Source organism: Musca autumnalis, unplaced genomic scaffold (assembly GCF_047663935.1).
Source record: "Musca autumnalis isolate F117 unplaced genomic scaffold, ASM4766393v1 scaffold_3, whole genome shotgun sequence".
NCBI lineage: Eukaryota > Metazoa > Arthropoda > Insecta > Diptera > Muscidae > Musca > Musca autumnalis.
The window spans coordinates 192,148,369-192,164,983 of NW_027411866.1; the positions used below are offsets into that span (position 1 = coordinate 192,148,369).

Consider the following 16,615-nt stretch of genomic DNA (forward strand, 5'->3'; position numbering starts at 1 on the left):
GTAATTTTTATTCCTACGTCATTAGTATTGCTCTCCCATATCAGAAGATTTTTGATCATCCATTATTGTCTACTAAAGTTTTGACAAGTTGATGGTGGCTCAGAATCGGCAACCTTGACACTCAGTTGTTGTTGAATTTTTATTTTATTTTTATATGGTAGAGAGAACATTAATAAATTTTGGGAATCGTCCATTAATTTAATTAGAAAAATATGAGAAAACGTGTAAGCAAAGACTTTATAATAATTATTTTTTGGTCCAATTGATCCACTTAATTTTTGCAAACAAATTTTAAGTTCCATGAAAATATAATTATAATTGCACCTTTTGCGTAGGTGTTCAAGCTGAATTGATTTCTTAACATACCGCCACATTTATGGCAAAACTTATATACACTTTGAAATACTGGTTTTAGATCCCACTTATTTAGAACTTCACTTTAATGTGGAAATTTTGTTTTGTTTTGACCAAAATCCATGTAACACGAAGTAAATAATTATATTTAAAACTAGCTGACCCGGTCCGCGTGGTTGGCCGGTTGTTTGGGTTCTCCGTGTAAACTTTAGTTATCTATCCAGCATTGATACAGCCATAATTAGGCATCCCTCTAGAAACTTCATAATATAAATCAATGTTTTGACATAAATTCCATGTAATGGTATCCCCCAAATTTAAGATATAAAGTCTCTTTTATTATACCCTTCACCATAAATTTACAGTTTAAAGCACTTTGTGACCCACATATAATGAACGGTGCACGTCAATTAACATCGCTATATATTGGATTGTTGGTCTCGGTTGGGGTCGTAATTATTACTGCAGAGAATTATCCGTATAGGTCCACGTTTTGATATAGCTGCCATAGAACGGTACCGGCTGATTTTCGCTATTTTTGAGGATTTAACATCATTATCACACCGAAATGGCTAAAAGTTGGTTTTAATGTAATTTAGAGAGGAGAGCAGACAGTTATAGGTTCACGTTTTGATATAGCTCCCATAAAGCAGTACCTCCCGATTTTCGATAGTTTGGAGATATAGCCACTTTTGGGGATCGTAAACAGTCTTGCAGAGAATTTTCAGTATACGTCCTCGTTTTGATATAGCTCCCATAGAAGGGTGGCGCCTGATTTTCGCTATTTTTGTTGGATTTAACCTCTGGATGGTGACATCTCAAGTTATCGGGATTTTACTGTATTCCAAAATGTTGAGTTGATCGTGCTATCCCACTTATTGTTTAGTGTTCACCGTTTATAGCATTTTTTAGGCACGTAAAATTATGTATATTATCTGAAATAATAAATGTTTGAACATTTTGTGACGACCGCGATATTTCACTTCCGCGAAGACCATTCAGGGTCAAGACGGTAATTACAGTAGTATTGCAAACAATCTGTAAACAATAAGTTCAAAAATATCATGGACTTTAAAAAAATTGAAGGAGAACCTCCGGTCACTACACTTAGCCATATTAAAATAGTTCACGACCGCGCTATCCCACTTGTTCAAGCTAGTGTTCATATCATTTTTGTGTCACGCTTACTAAAATTATGTATATTAATTGAAATAATATATTTTTAAAAACTTTGTGATGACCGCGATCATTCAGGAAAAACAATCTGTAAACAATACGTTCAAAATATCAAAGATTTCTGATTTTCTTAAAAACATTGTGGGGAGGACCACCGGTCACTATTCTTAGCAGTAAAGCTTACGACCGTTCTAATTAATTGAAATAATACATTTTTGAAAATTTTGGGATGAACGCGATATTTCACTTCCGCAACGACCAACGGTCAATACAGTAATTACCATAGCAATGCAAACAATTTGTAAACAATATATTAAAAAGTATCTTGAATTTCGCGGTTTTCTTAAACAATCTGTGGGGAGGACCACCGGTCACTACACTTAGCGGGATAAAAAAATAAATTACAACCTATTCTCAGACCTAAAAACTCCACATACAAAATTTCATAAGATTTCCCAATCGATTTTTCGGAATTTCTATATAGTGACATCTCATGTTATCGGGATTTTACTGTATTCCAAACTATGGCGTTGACCGCGTTATCCCACATAGTGAAGCCAGTGTTATAGCGGTTTTGTAGTCACGCTTACTAAAATTAGGTATATTATCTGAAATAATACATTTTTGAATAAATTGGGATGACCGCGATATTTCATTTCTGCGACGACCATTCAAAAAAATATATAGCCTATTTTCACCACCGGTGTTCCCAGTACATTATCTGAAATTTTCAAGAAAATCTATTCAGCCGTTTTTGAGTCTATTCGGAGCATACAAACATACTAACATACACACATTGCCTTTTATATATTAGATATATTAAAAAAGATATTTTAAATACTTATTATTTTTAAGTTTGATCGATAAGGACTACACTTCGATCCAAATATATTACCCACGTCATATCATTGATATATGGGAAGATATATTACGACAAGTAAAAAAGTGTCAGTCGGCTTTGCCGACAGATGTATACCCTCAGCCAATGTGAAGTGAAACTTTCACCTACGGACAGATCGAATGTATTTAAGTATCTTCAAAATGTGGCCCTTTTTGGACCAATAATAGGCCAAATATGCTTATTGGAGCTGTATAAAAAATCCGATCCGATTTTAACATATTTTTGTGGGAATCTTTTTTTAGCCAAAACAAAGAACTGATAAAATGTTTTCATCGATTGACCATAATTGTGGCCTTTAGAGAATTGTCGTAAAAATTCACATTTGGCTTCATACAAATTACTATGAAAAAAAGAGCGCTCGGGTGGCACAGGTTAACGTTAAACCATCATCATTAAAATTCATATGTATAGTTTTTGGATAAAATGGAAAAAATAAATGTTTTTGGGTCGCCATACTGGACATCTTATAAGAAAATGGATGACTAACTTCTTAGAGTTTATTGCGACAAATACGTGAAGATTTAGTTTATTGCTTATTTATGAAGTTTAGTAACCTAAGTCCGGACAATAAATTTCCCTCTAATTTCTTATAACACTTCAAAGATTTTCAAGATTGACTGACGTGACATTTGCCCTTTAATTTGATTGCATTTAGCGGCATTCAGTGTGGTAATGTTAAACCACAAATGTTCGAAGATGATTCACTGAATCCATACATGGGGTTATTCGTATGTACATGCATATACATTGATGTATGTGTACGTTGCAGTGTAGACGTGTCCTCAAAACTCCTCGGGCCTAGTGATTGCTTGATTTCGCTCAATAACAGCCATAATCTTAACCATAATACGTGTCAATAGCAGGGATACCAACTGTTCCGAGATAAAAATCGCTACAGCCACATACGCACTATAGGTCTGTAGCGATTTTTACCTTAAAACAGTTGACATTCCTGCTTAAACAGTGGTTTTTGTCCGTCGAAAATCACCACAAGTAGCGGGAAAACCACCAAGTTGGCACCCCTGGTCAATAGAGTCAGTTAAAACATTTTCTTTGCTATCTAAGTGTGTGCGTAGATATTTGTGAAAATGCATTGCCAGTAAATATTTTATACTGACCAAGTTGTCAGTACTGTTACTTTGACATGTGTAGACATGCATACAATTCAATCGTTCATGACAAATTTTACTAGAGAGGGAAAGAAGGGAAGGATATAGAAATCTGGCAATATTTCGTGTAAAAATTTGCATAAACCAGTACAAGAACAGGAACGTTTGGAAGATTTATACCGCTTGTGGACCTTATTGGCCTTATAATTGTTTTTATACACTTTGATAGGCTAAAAAATGTGTGTCATCGAAGTAATGGTTTTAGACCCCAAGTATGTTTAGACGAAATCAGTTTCAGACAATTTGTAGTCGATTTAGCCTTGTTCGTCCGACAATGGTCTAACAGTTCCACATGCAGTTTAACAGCTGTTCGAAGGTTGTTCTGAAATTTTTATCGAAGGTAGTCTTTGCATTTCTAATTACAACGATACAATTTTTTTCAATGACAAGTCCATACTTCTTGAATTTATGACTCAGAAGCTCTAAAAAGTTCTACTGTGAACTAATAGAAGGAAAGGAAATTATATCCTATTTCAAGAAGGACTAAGTCGGTCCACTTTTTCAAATATCACCTCCGCATATTTTGAAGACTTTTGCCCTTCAATCCACCATAAGGTCACTTCTCGCATCGTGTTGATTTATTTTAATTGCAATCTTTTGTGAGTAGTTGTAATGTCAAGCTAATGTACAAACATATGTATGTACACAATAAATGTCAAAACTTGTTACACTTATGTTATTACTTATACGTTTATAAGGTTTTATTAATGCAGACAGTAAGATAATCAAATGTTCATTATATTTAAAGTCAATATGTCTTAAGTCTTATAATCACTATTACATTTTGATTATTTCTTTTTCTTTAGTAAAATATATCTTTTTTAGAAAACAAATCAATTAAGTTTATACTTTATTTGAAAATAAAGTACAGAAACTCTTTGAAAATTTCAATTAAAACCAAAAAAAAAAAAACTTACTACCAGTTAAGGTATGCATACCCTTTTCCAAGTTATAAAGTCAAGCTGACCACAAATTTCACACATGTCCATATCCATTCGATAAAGTACACAGACATACACTCGCACATATAGACTTTTGAAATGCAAGCAACAACAATCCAATACGGACGATGTTGATGATGATAATGATGTTGACAATTATTTCAATGATGATAATCTACCTTAACAATTTTGCAACATTGTAGCCTTAACCGCATAAAAACCACCACCTTCGTGCTTCTATGGCACTGTTATATATGAAACTCAGAGGATACTCATATGAACAACAAACCTCTGTATGAACACAATTGCATCGATGCATGGAAATCAATTAAAATCACATCACTTTCAAAATTCTACCTTTACAACTTCTCGAATTTTTATTTCCTACAAACTTTCCTATACAATACACATGTATTCAATACAATACGAAAATTTACACACACACTAACAAGTTGCAAAATTGTGGCTGATCTGAAACGTTTCCTTGGTTAGGCTTTTTTGTTTCCAAAAAAGTTTAAGATATAAACGACTTTGGTCGTAACTAACTTCTAAACCTCAATTTAGCCACACACAGAGTATGCATAAGCCTTATGGTATAAAAGCATCACAATATAGATTTTCTAGTAATATTTGACTTTATACTGAACAAAAACTACACATTGCAAGGCTTACTTTGACCAATAGGGAATGCAAATATACAAACTAATTTTGTGATATTTATAGTGGGTGCCACCGTGGTGCAATGGTATGCACACCCGCCTTGCACGCAGAAGGCCGTGGGTTCGATTCCCCGGCCAGGCAACATCAAAATTTTCAACGGTGGCAAAATACCCCTCAGTAATGTTGGCGACATTTTCTGAGTATTTCAGCCATGTAAAACTTCTCTATAAAGTGGTGTCGTAAGACACGCCGTTCGGACTCGGCGATAAACAGTAGGTCCCATATCATTGAGCCAATATGAATCGGGGTGCACTCATTGATATGAGAGAAGTCTCCCCTGTCCCGTCTGGGATGTTTGTGGAACCATTATTATAGTGGAAACAAAATATATTTCCAGTATTCTTTTTACATTGCAGTTATTCCTAACGTATATAAAAGAATATTGCATTCTTATGTCTTTCACATTAAAGAAAAATAATTAAAAAAAAAAAATCATAGAAAATATTTATATGAGCTCATTCTCTAAGAACTCAACATATGTTTCGGCACTCATTATACCCTCAGCATTTATGCTAACGGGGGTATATGGGCAATATTATTGAAAATTTAACATCGTTGAAGCCAAGGTTTACCCCTTTATAACTCGCGAATAGTGATTGTATATTGTATAATTTAAATGCTTTTGGATAAAATGAAATGGCAAAAAATATTGGCCTTCAAAGTTGATTTGCGTGGAAGCTTTGATTTTTGTTGTAACAACTTGTATTCACTGCCCCCCATACGACTGTACAAGTTTCATCTGGGGCAAATCCATATTTCCTGAGAAAATAGCCAGAATTTTTCAAAAATCACCTATGATACCGTGTGTAGTTGTTGTTAAGTTCGAAGATAAGCCATATCGGTCCACTTCTTCAGGTACCTCCCCCACAAAAGTTCAAAAATGTTCGGAAAAATTGCGCGCACGATTACTCTTGAAGGGAGAGACGGATTTGATCCATACTTTATACATGCTAATATATCTACCAGGTCCGAATTTGCCCACACCTTCGGGTACCTCCCACACAAAATTTGGAAAAAGTTCACCTTACGACCTGCTCTCGAATCACCTTGATGTTGTTAAAGCAACTTGCATTCGCTGCCTCCATTACGACGGTAAACGTTATTTCAGCGGCAAGTCCATACTTCTTGAGAACATATCGCTCATTTACACAAAGAGTGACACATCTCGAAAAATCAAGTTTCGAAAAAAAACGCGTTTTAAGTTGGCGATTGAAATTTGACTTCCCAACTTAAAAAGATTATTACACTGAAACTAAAATAACTACTTGGACCATATTTTGCAACCAGATAGCCAGATATCAGTGTTAAATTTCTGTGTATGATCAAGCATGATTTGAAATGCTTTAGTGTTTCATAAACTCAAAAAAATTTTGTGTTGAATTATGCGAAACTCGTAGTAAATGAGCTGTAACTCGTCGAGTTTTAGAGATGTCAGCATGAAAATTTGACACAAGATAAAGTAGAAGTCGTAGAAAAAATAGAAATTGCTAACTCAGCAAACGCATTTTTTGAGTTATGTCACTCTTTGAGTAAATGAGCGATATGTAGTGGCTGGAGAGCACGACAACTCTCGAACTGATCAACCGATGTGGTCCAAACTTTGGCTTTTGTCATATTTTGTGCAAACTTTATTTCAGTTCGATGATGGAAATACCGGTCCACAACTTCCGGTAATTCCCCAAATATTTTAAAATTGTCACTGAAATGGTATGCACGACATCTCTTGAACGGGGCAGGCAATCTGGTCCAAACTTTGGATATGTTAATATTTTGTTGTTGAGTATCTCCTTAGGATACTCCCACCACAAAAGTTCAAAATTTGTGTCTAAGTGCAGTTTAGGGTCTATTCGAAGATCCTTTGGAAATGTATACCGATGATGTTCGTTGTGGTCCTGTTTACAGCAACATTATGTTTTCCATGAAAAAGTCCATGCTTTCCACAGAAGTGACCAGTGGGCGCGATAACTATCGAAAAGATATGACTCCCAAAATAAGATCCCCTTCCATAACGGACTATGTCGGTCCAAGTACCTTCTCCGTAACACTTTTGAACTTTAATCCTAATCCCTATTTTTGTCGGCAAGTTCAAATGTCCAAAAAGAACCACAAATTTCTGAAAAGACCCTAAGCACATTCGATCAGTCCGTAGATGAACGTTTCAATTCACATAGGCTGAGGGTATATCTCTGTCGGCAAATCCGACTGATACTTTTTTACTTGTTTCATATGCGAGTACCTATAGAACGGTAACCGATATATTCTCTAGATTTTGTCAACATAAGCGGGAAGTATGTGCGCGTCATCTCTTACAAAATAAGCGGGGTGGGGGTCAAGGGTCCCTTTGTGCTGTTAATATCAAATATCATCAATTTGAATCACAAAAACCTTGAAATGTTTTAAACTCATAAGAAGTTATGGTCAAACCAATGTAATGTGCCACGAGCAAAAAATCATGTTAGAAATTGGCGGGGGAAGTAACCCCATAGGACCAAACCACCGACGTAGCCAGTTTCCATAGGATATTAGTATATTCTACACATTTTTTTCATTTCAGTGTAAAATTTTTAACTGTTTTAACTTTGTCAAGAAAAATGTAAAATATTGGGGGAAGTATAACAGAGGATAATTTTACTAAATATATAAAGTGTTCAAAAATAATGAATAACACTGTGCAACATTTTTAAGGTGATCTTGTGCAAACAATTCGAACTAATGATTTTTTGAAAGTACAGACCCAAACGACAAGAAACCCTAGTTGGGTTTTTTTTGTGTCAGATCCAGCTCGGATTTTATGGCACCATCTAAACATGGTTAAATATTGCGTTTTTAAAGAAATTCGGGGCTATATCTCTGAAACCAATGCGAATCTTCTTCTGACCTCTGAAGCAAATTTGTAGATAAGGACAAGAATAAAATATTTGGAGAAATAATGAGCTCGAAAAAATACATTTATTGCCTCAAATTTCAAAATATATGCAAAAATTCCACAATTTTTATACATTTCGCACCGTATCTCCAAAACTGTTAATTTTTTTCTGAATATTTTCTTTCGGAAAAATATTCTCCGGAATGTAATACACAACTCTTCAGAACATGTCATTGTTGTAAAATGCCTCTTTGCCGTTGTTTTCAGTACATTTTTAACGACAATTTAATAAATAAGTCAATAATGTGGTGAAGTCCAAAATGCGAGAATAAACTGTTGGTGTGAACTGTGTTTGAAATAAGTGTTGTAAAAAAATGATATGATGCAAAATACCGCTGAAACGACATGAAGTAAGCATTTTAGAGTTTCAGAATGTTCTAAAGAAATGTTGAGAACTTTATTTTGGAGATTTTTGCACCCGGTTACTTGGTTCAACTCCCAATAGTTTAGCCAATACTGACCAGAATTTCAGCAATTATGTAAAATTTTCAATATTTTATAAATTTTAATGCCCTAGATGGAGTTTTTTTATGTGGTTTTTTCAACAGATAAGTTCTACTAGTTCAGGGCTACAATTTTGCTAAAGACAGCAAGGCCATATTCCTATTCGTTTCTGAGATCAAGGCCTGATAAATGCAAACAAGAATTAGCCCGGTTTAGACGAGGCCATAAAATCCGAACTGGATCTGACAGGACAAAACCCTACTAGGGGTTTTGTAGTCTAAATATGTACTTTCAAACAAGTAAAAAAAGTATCAGTCGGCATGGCCGACAGAGATATACCCTCAGCCTGTGTATATTGAAACAATTTTTTCCCAAAAAAACGTATGTATTTAGAGGGTTTTAAAATATTTGGAAGTATGGACCGACAAAAATGTTGATTAGATTAAAGAGCAGAAGTTTTGCGGAGGAAATACTTAAAGGAATGGATCGACATCGACATTGACCATTTTGGAAGTCGATCTCCAGACACTACATATGGTGCCACTAGGGGGGGTTTACTCCCTTCGGGCTGTTTGCTTAAGAAGTGTGGATTTGCCCCTGAAAAAACTTTTACCATCGTAATTTAGGCTGCGAATGCAAGTTGCTTCAACAAAAATCAAAGTGATTCGATAGCAGGTCTTAAAGTGAACTTATCCGAAAATTTGTTTGGGAGGTACTGGATGAAGTGGACATATATAGTCCATATTTGAACCTGATATATATCTGGTAGATATATTAAGATGTGTAAAGTATGGACCAATTCGGCCACTCCCTTCAAGAGTTACCGTACGAACAATTTGTCCGAAAATTTATGAATTTTTGTGGGGACGTACCTAAAGGAGTGGACCGATATGGCTTATCTTCGAACTTAAACTATGTTTGGACTAAATATTACTAAGGCCAAATTTTGGACCGAATCGGCAGATCCGTTAGAGAGTTATCTTGCGCTCCAACCACCTCACACGGTGTCATAGGAGTTTTTTTTTTGCAAATTTTAGGCTATTTTCTCAGGAAGTATGGACTTGCCCTTGATGAAACTTGTATCGTCGTATGGAGGGCAGTGAATACAAGTTGCTAAAGCAAAAATCAAAGCGATTCGATAGGGCCACCTCACGAACTGAACTTTTCCGAAATTTTGTGTGGGAGGTACCCGAAGGAGTAGACCGATTGGGTCCATATTGGAACCACATCTAAGTCTGGTATATATTTCACGATGGGCAAAGTATGAATGAAATCGGTTACCCCCTTCAAGAGTTATCGTGCGCACAAATTTTCCGAACATTTTCGAACTTTTGTGGGGGAGGTACCGGAAGAACTGGACCGATATAGCCCATCTTCGAACTTAAACTAAGTTTAGGCAAAATATTACGAAAGCCAAAATTTTAACCGAATCGGTTCATCCGTTCGAGAGTTATCGTGCGCTCCAGCCAGCAGGACAGACAGACGGACAGACAGACGGACGGACGGACATGGCTAGATCGACTCCAAATTGTCTGAAACACATTTCGTCCAAACATACTTGGGGTCTAAAACCATTATTTCTGGCTGAGGGTATAAAAATGCATACTAGAAGTTGTTTCCATTTTCAGTGGTGCATAGTGATATAAACCGATGTCGATATATTTTGGTACATTTAGTTATAGGCCAAATTCCGTTACACATTCCAAACTTCATTGAAATCGGATATATACAAACACAACAAATGTAAACAAGAAAATATGTATTTTCAATATTTACTGGAAATCTGATTAACAAGAGCATTTTTTGTTTATTAAAACAGAAACAAGCAACCAGCACACCCAGCGGATGTGAGCAGGGAGTATAGTCATCATTTGTTTACTTTCCACCTCAATATTCTTCTGCGTCTGTTTGTATATGCTATCCAAATGTATTTTTAATAAAAATTTACGAACAATTTAACTTCAATGCATATAATTCACATCAACATTTTTCGAATCTTCTCAAAATATACATTCTTATTGGATGAAACAATTGGGCGGTACATCTTCTTGCTACTGGAATGGTTGACCACATTTTCAATAATTGTGGCAAAGTATGCTTAAATTAATACTACACAATATATTACTCTAAGAATACGTACACTCTCTTCCACGCATGGAAACGCAAAAACACAAGCCAATTTCAACAATTTCCCAATAATGTAAAATCATATGATCCACTTTTCATTCATTAGAAAAATGAGATCACCAAAAATATCTACGCATTCGAATTCCTCTCAATCTCGGGGTAGAGGAATTCACAAACTGCAGAGAAGATGCATGCTATCGTCTTTTTTGTTTTTTGTTTTTGTTTCTTTGCTTTGCCTTAGTTTGAAAAAATAACAGCCTTCATTATTACCATGAAGAAAGTTGTAGAAATTGCATTTCCATTTTTAAATTTCATACAGTGTTATTGAGCTTTAGAGGTAGAATGCAAATCTTTTGTCCGATATATTGTACTAATGCAATCTATTGACAAGGAAAAACCACAAATTTGTATATGCATTGTTTAAAAACCTATAGAAAAATAAAACTGTTTCTTAACAAAACACATGAACCTGAAAACACACTGGGGTGTTTTTTGTAATGTTCGAATTCCTGTAGTAGTAAGAGAAAATATGGGCAACATTTTTTGAAAATTTAACTCAGCTGAAGCCAAGGTTTACCCTTTTATAACTCGAGAATTGTGGTTGAATATTATACAAATTAAATGGTTTTTTATAAAATGAAATAATTTTGGACTTGCCAAAAATTGGGTTGAAGCCAACGTGTCTTTTTTCTCCCGATTTTTGATTAAACCACACTTTTCAAGATTTTCTTGTCAATGTAAACGTAGAATCCAAATATAAAAGGATCATCTCACCAATGTATAAAATTTCAAAATTTGTTCTGGATCTACCATGAAATGATGCTGACATATTGAAGGCAGATTTTAAGTGCTTTTTGAAATTTTCTTCTAGTTTCATTACGAGGCTTAATTGACTGTCCGTACTTGATAGTACAAATAATTTCTTGCCAATTAATTTGCCAACTGCGACAACTAATTACACTGTACAACAAAATTGAAATTTTTGTTTAAAATTACAAGAAACCCCGCACAGATTATGAAAGTGGACCGAAAAAAAGAAGTAACTTAACGTCGGGAAGTAACCTAAATATGCGTGGCAAGTTCCGCCCATTCCTGCAGGTTTTCAAATATTCGACATCGGAAGGACAGTTTTGCCAAGGTCGAACTTCTGAGTTATGGCCTGATAAAATTTCGCTATGTTTTTTGTCATGTAGGTGTGTATAGTTTGTCAAGAAAGAATTCATTTCGCTATAACTCAGAAGTTAGACCTATGGCAAAACTGTCCTTCCGGGTTCATCATATTATCTTCAGCGACATTCATCGCCAAGAAGAATTTTTCACCCCCCGGCCTTTGATCTCCATATTTGCGCGTATTGATATTTTTCTTTAAAACGGTTTAAGAAAGCGGTTTTTTGTTCTAGAACTGCAACTAGCACAGTTTTCATAAGCGAATTAATTTAATTTGATTGACAACTCTATACGCTTTTTAACGGTATACATATAAGTTTAATCGGTTACTTAAAACCGGTTCAAAAATCGGTTTTAATGTCGGAATATCCGGTTCAAAAACTGAGATAACCGGATCTATCCTCCAAGAAAATTTGTTATTAACGTGTTCATCATTACAAGAGCTATTTGTGGTAAATATTTCAGAAGCACCCCAGATGTCTACATAAGCAATAACCAATTGTTGTGTCAACATACCTATACATAACCAAAAACAAAACATAGTTTAATTCTGAACCAAGTCCGAATAAATATCAAATATGACAATGAAAACGGAACAAAATCGATTAGTTGTCAAAGAGAACCGTACCTAAAATCTTCTGAGCAACATTTTTGTAAAATATTTGGATGCTGAAAAATCTCATCTTGTGGTACTTTCACTACGGTTCAAGAAATAAAGGACGGTAAGGACATGAAAGGCATTGAGTTAGAAGAATAAAATGTTCTACAAAAAGATTCGCCAATCGATTTGACTGAAGACATGTCACCTCAAAACGAAGCTACAACAACTCCAAACAGAGATATGGAGCTATTTTCCCAAGTATTATAGGGAAAAAAAAATCAAAAACTTCATCGCGCGATATCTCATAAACTTGACGTATGGCGAAAATTTCCTTTTGGGTTCTTAGTATATTCATCAAGGTCTTTCGACTCCAAATGAAATTTTCCACCCCCAAGACTTTGAGTTCCATTTTGTGTCACAGTGTTATTTGTGCTGTTTCGTTGATAAAGTATTGTTTATCAGGCCTGCAAGCAACCTCCGTTTGCGCTGAAGGGATGCGTTGTTGTGCCATTACTTGGGTTGGACACATTTGTATAGCGTGCCGCATGGCATCCGCCCGCGTAATTCACAGCCACCCCTAACCTGGGAAAACAAACGCTGACCCGAGAACCGCTTGATCCGAAACAAACGCTCTTGGGGTTCCCTGCGGTCGTTACGCCCGTCATACCTGTTTTAAGGAATGTATTGATATACTATTGATGTTTGGTTGCGGATTTGTAGTTGGTCAGAGGTTAAAACATCTGGTAACCAGCTTCACCCCAGTGAATGAAAGACTCCCTGCAATTCGATTAAAAGCAAAATTCTTCAACATCAGCTTTATTTGCGCTCATGCCCCCACTGGAGACAAGGACGAACAGACCAAAGATATATTTTACGAGCGCTTAGAAGAAACTTATGACCGTTGCCCTACCCATGATATTAAAATTATACTAGGCGATTTTAATGCCAAAATTGTAAAGGAGAATAGCTTTGGCCCAACAGTCAGGAAATTCAGTCTCCACAGTGAAACATCTGATAATGGTATGAGGTTGATAGACTTTGCAGCTGCAAAAACATGGTAGTTAGCAGTACCAGATTTAAGCATCTCGATATTCATAAGGGCACCTGGCTGTCTCCAGATCAAAGAACAAGAAATCAAATTGATCACGTTGTGGTAGATGGAAGACATGCATCAAGCATGTTGGATGTACGATCGTTCCGAGGTGCAAACATAGACTCGGACTACTACCTTGTTGCAGCAAAGGTACGTACCAGATTAAACGTAGCAAACAAAGTACGAACAGATATAACACGGAAGTTGGACATCGGTAAGCTGCAATCACAAAAGATAGCCACAGCATATTCCACTCAACTGGCCCAATTGCTTAATCAAATCACTCCTCGTCCCGATAACATATCAGGACAATGGCAAAATATTGCCCACTCCATGCAAACAACCGCAAAATCAGTACTTGGATACCAGAGACCTCCACCAAGGAATCCATGGTATGACCAGGAGTGTCGTGCTGCTACCGAAGAGAAAAATGCAGCATATAGGGCTACTTTACAATCAGTAGCAACGCGTAGCGCACGAGAGAGATATCGGGAGAAAAGGAGAGACGAGAAACGTCTTTTCCGCAGGAAAAAGAGAGAGATGGAAATGCGAGAGTGTGAACAAATCGAGATGTACAGGAGACAGAATGAAGTCCGAAAATTCTACCAAAGAGTGAAACATCAAACTGATGGCTTTGGAACTGGCACATCCTCCTGTAGAGACCAGCAAGGTAGTTTGGTAACTGATACAGATAGTGTACTCAGGATATGGAAAGAACATTTTTCAAAACTGTTGGTATCCAATAGCAGCGATGACGATGAAGATACCGCAGTCCCAATCCCAGAAGATGGTATTGAATGTATACCGCCCAGCTAAGATGAGGTAAAGACAGCAATAAATCGGCTGAAGAATAATAAGGCAGCAGGAGCCGATGGCTTACCAGCCGAGCTGTTTAAAACCGGAGGCGACGCGCTGATAAGGTGTATGCATCAGCTAGTTAGCACCATCTGGCAGGAAGAACGCGTACCCGACGATTGGAACCTGAGCATCCTATGTCCCGTCCACAAGAAAGAAGACAAGACTGTATGTTCCAACTATAGGTGCTTAAGTCTTCTCCCTATGTCCTATAAGATAGTGTCAGGGATATTGTGCGAACGACTTAAGCCAATGGTCAACGAAATAATTGGACCATATCAATGTGGCTTTAGACCTGGCAAGTCCACCATTGACCAGATATTTACCCTGCGGCAAATCCTGGAGAAGACCCAAGAGATGCTGATCGACACCTACCACCTTTTTGTCGATTATAAAGCAGCCTTCGACAGCCCGCTGCGTTCAAAAGTATTCCAAGCCATGTCTGAATTTGGTATCCCCGCAAAGCTCATCCGGCTTTGTAAAATGACTTTAACTGACACAAGATCTTCAGTTAAAATAGGAAAGAACCTCCCCGAAGAGTTTTGTACCAAAAGAGGTTTCAGACAAGGAGACAACCTTTCGTGTGACCTAATCAACATTTTGCTGGAAAAGGTAATACGAGATGCAAATGTCAAAAGAAATGGCACAATTTAGTTAGAGACTTCGTCTATCTCGGCACTGCCATAAACACAACAAACAACATCAGTTGTAAAATAAGAAGAAGAATAGTATTGGCCAACAGATGCTACTATGGTTTAAGTAAGCAATTTAAAAACAAAGTCACATCTCGTCAAACAAAAATAACACTATACAAAACGCTGATACTACCCGTGCCTATGGTCTATGGCTCCGAAGCATGGGTACTTGCGCAAGCAGATAAGGCAGTGCTTGGTGTGTTTGAGAGGAAAATTCTTCGAAAGATCTACGGGCCGATTTGCGTTGACGGTGAATATCGACGTCGTATGAACCACGAGCTATATAAGCTATACAAAGACATGCATATAGTTAAACGTATCGAGATGCAACGATTGCGTTGGCTAGGCCATATCATGAGAATGAGCGATGGTGAACCCGCTAAAAAGGCGTATGAATACATGCCACATGGCGGTGCACGCAGAATCGGCAGGCCTAAGCTTCGATGGAGCACACAAGTGGATGAAGAAATGGAAAGGCGCGGTATTCCAAAAAGTCAAGCGAAAAACAGAGAGGAATGGAGATCTTTTCTTAGTTGGGTCTATGGAACAAATGTTCTGTAATGGACCAGCTAAGTAAGTAAGTAAGTAAGGTCGAAAATGTAGAGTAAAACTTTAAATTGGCTGAAATCGGGTTGTATCGTTCTATGGGGGCTACACCAAAATCTGACCAATGTCCACAATTTTTGAGGGGAAGTTTCTGTACAATTGGGAACTCCAAATGCCAAGTTACAGCCAATTCGGACTGAAAATGAAGATAAAATCCTCAAAACACCTTAAATCGTGTGGTACCACTATATGGGGGCTATAGGAAACAATGGACCCATACTGGTTTTGGTTTAATATTCATGTATTGTCATCCAAATCTGAAAAGTATGCAAAGTTTCAGTTCGATTGGTCAACTGCAACTGTGTTAAAAATGAGTTACCAGATTTAAACTCAACGGATACCAAACCAAATTTTAAGCGAAAGAAAATATAAATTTTTAATAAAATTGTTCCCAATGTTCCTGCAAAATTACTGTTTATTAAATTTTGTCTCAAGACCAAAAGGTTATGTGTGTGTGTGCAACCGCAAAGTTCTTTTGGTGTCTGTGTGTGGTAAAATGACAATAAATGATTTATTTGGCAGTCAAAGTTCAATGCCTACCGCTCGTACAATATGCAAAAATGCATCTATACTTAAATTTTAAATTGTTTAAAAATAGTTTTTTAATAAAATTTTAATGGAAATATTTCTAGACTTGAAAATGAAAGATTTGATTTTAAATAAAAGCAAAATTATTTTTTCTTCACAAATTATTATTAACTTTTTTTAATATTTTAAGGTTTTACAAATTGGAAAACCAATCAATGATATAAATTTTTCCTTCAAAATAAAAGCATTTATAAATTAAATACGTGGTCATAAAGTAATTTTTCTGGCAATCTAACAACAAAGCCCGGTGAC

General features: G+C 36.3%; 1 protein-coding gene across 1 annotated transcript in view; it reads left to right on the forward strand.

Annotated features, from left to right (window-relative positions):
* The window catches only part of DIP-alpha (Dpr-interacting protein alpha), a 242,818-nt gene that overhangs the window by 197,705 nt on the left and 28,498 nt on the right, over window positions 1-16,615 (forward strand). The window lies entirely within an intron of this gene.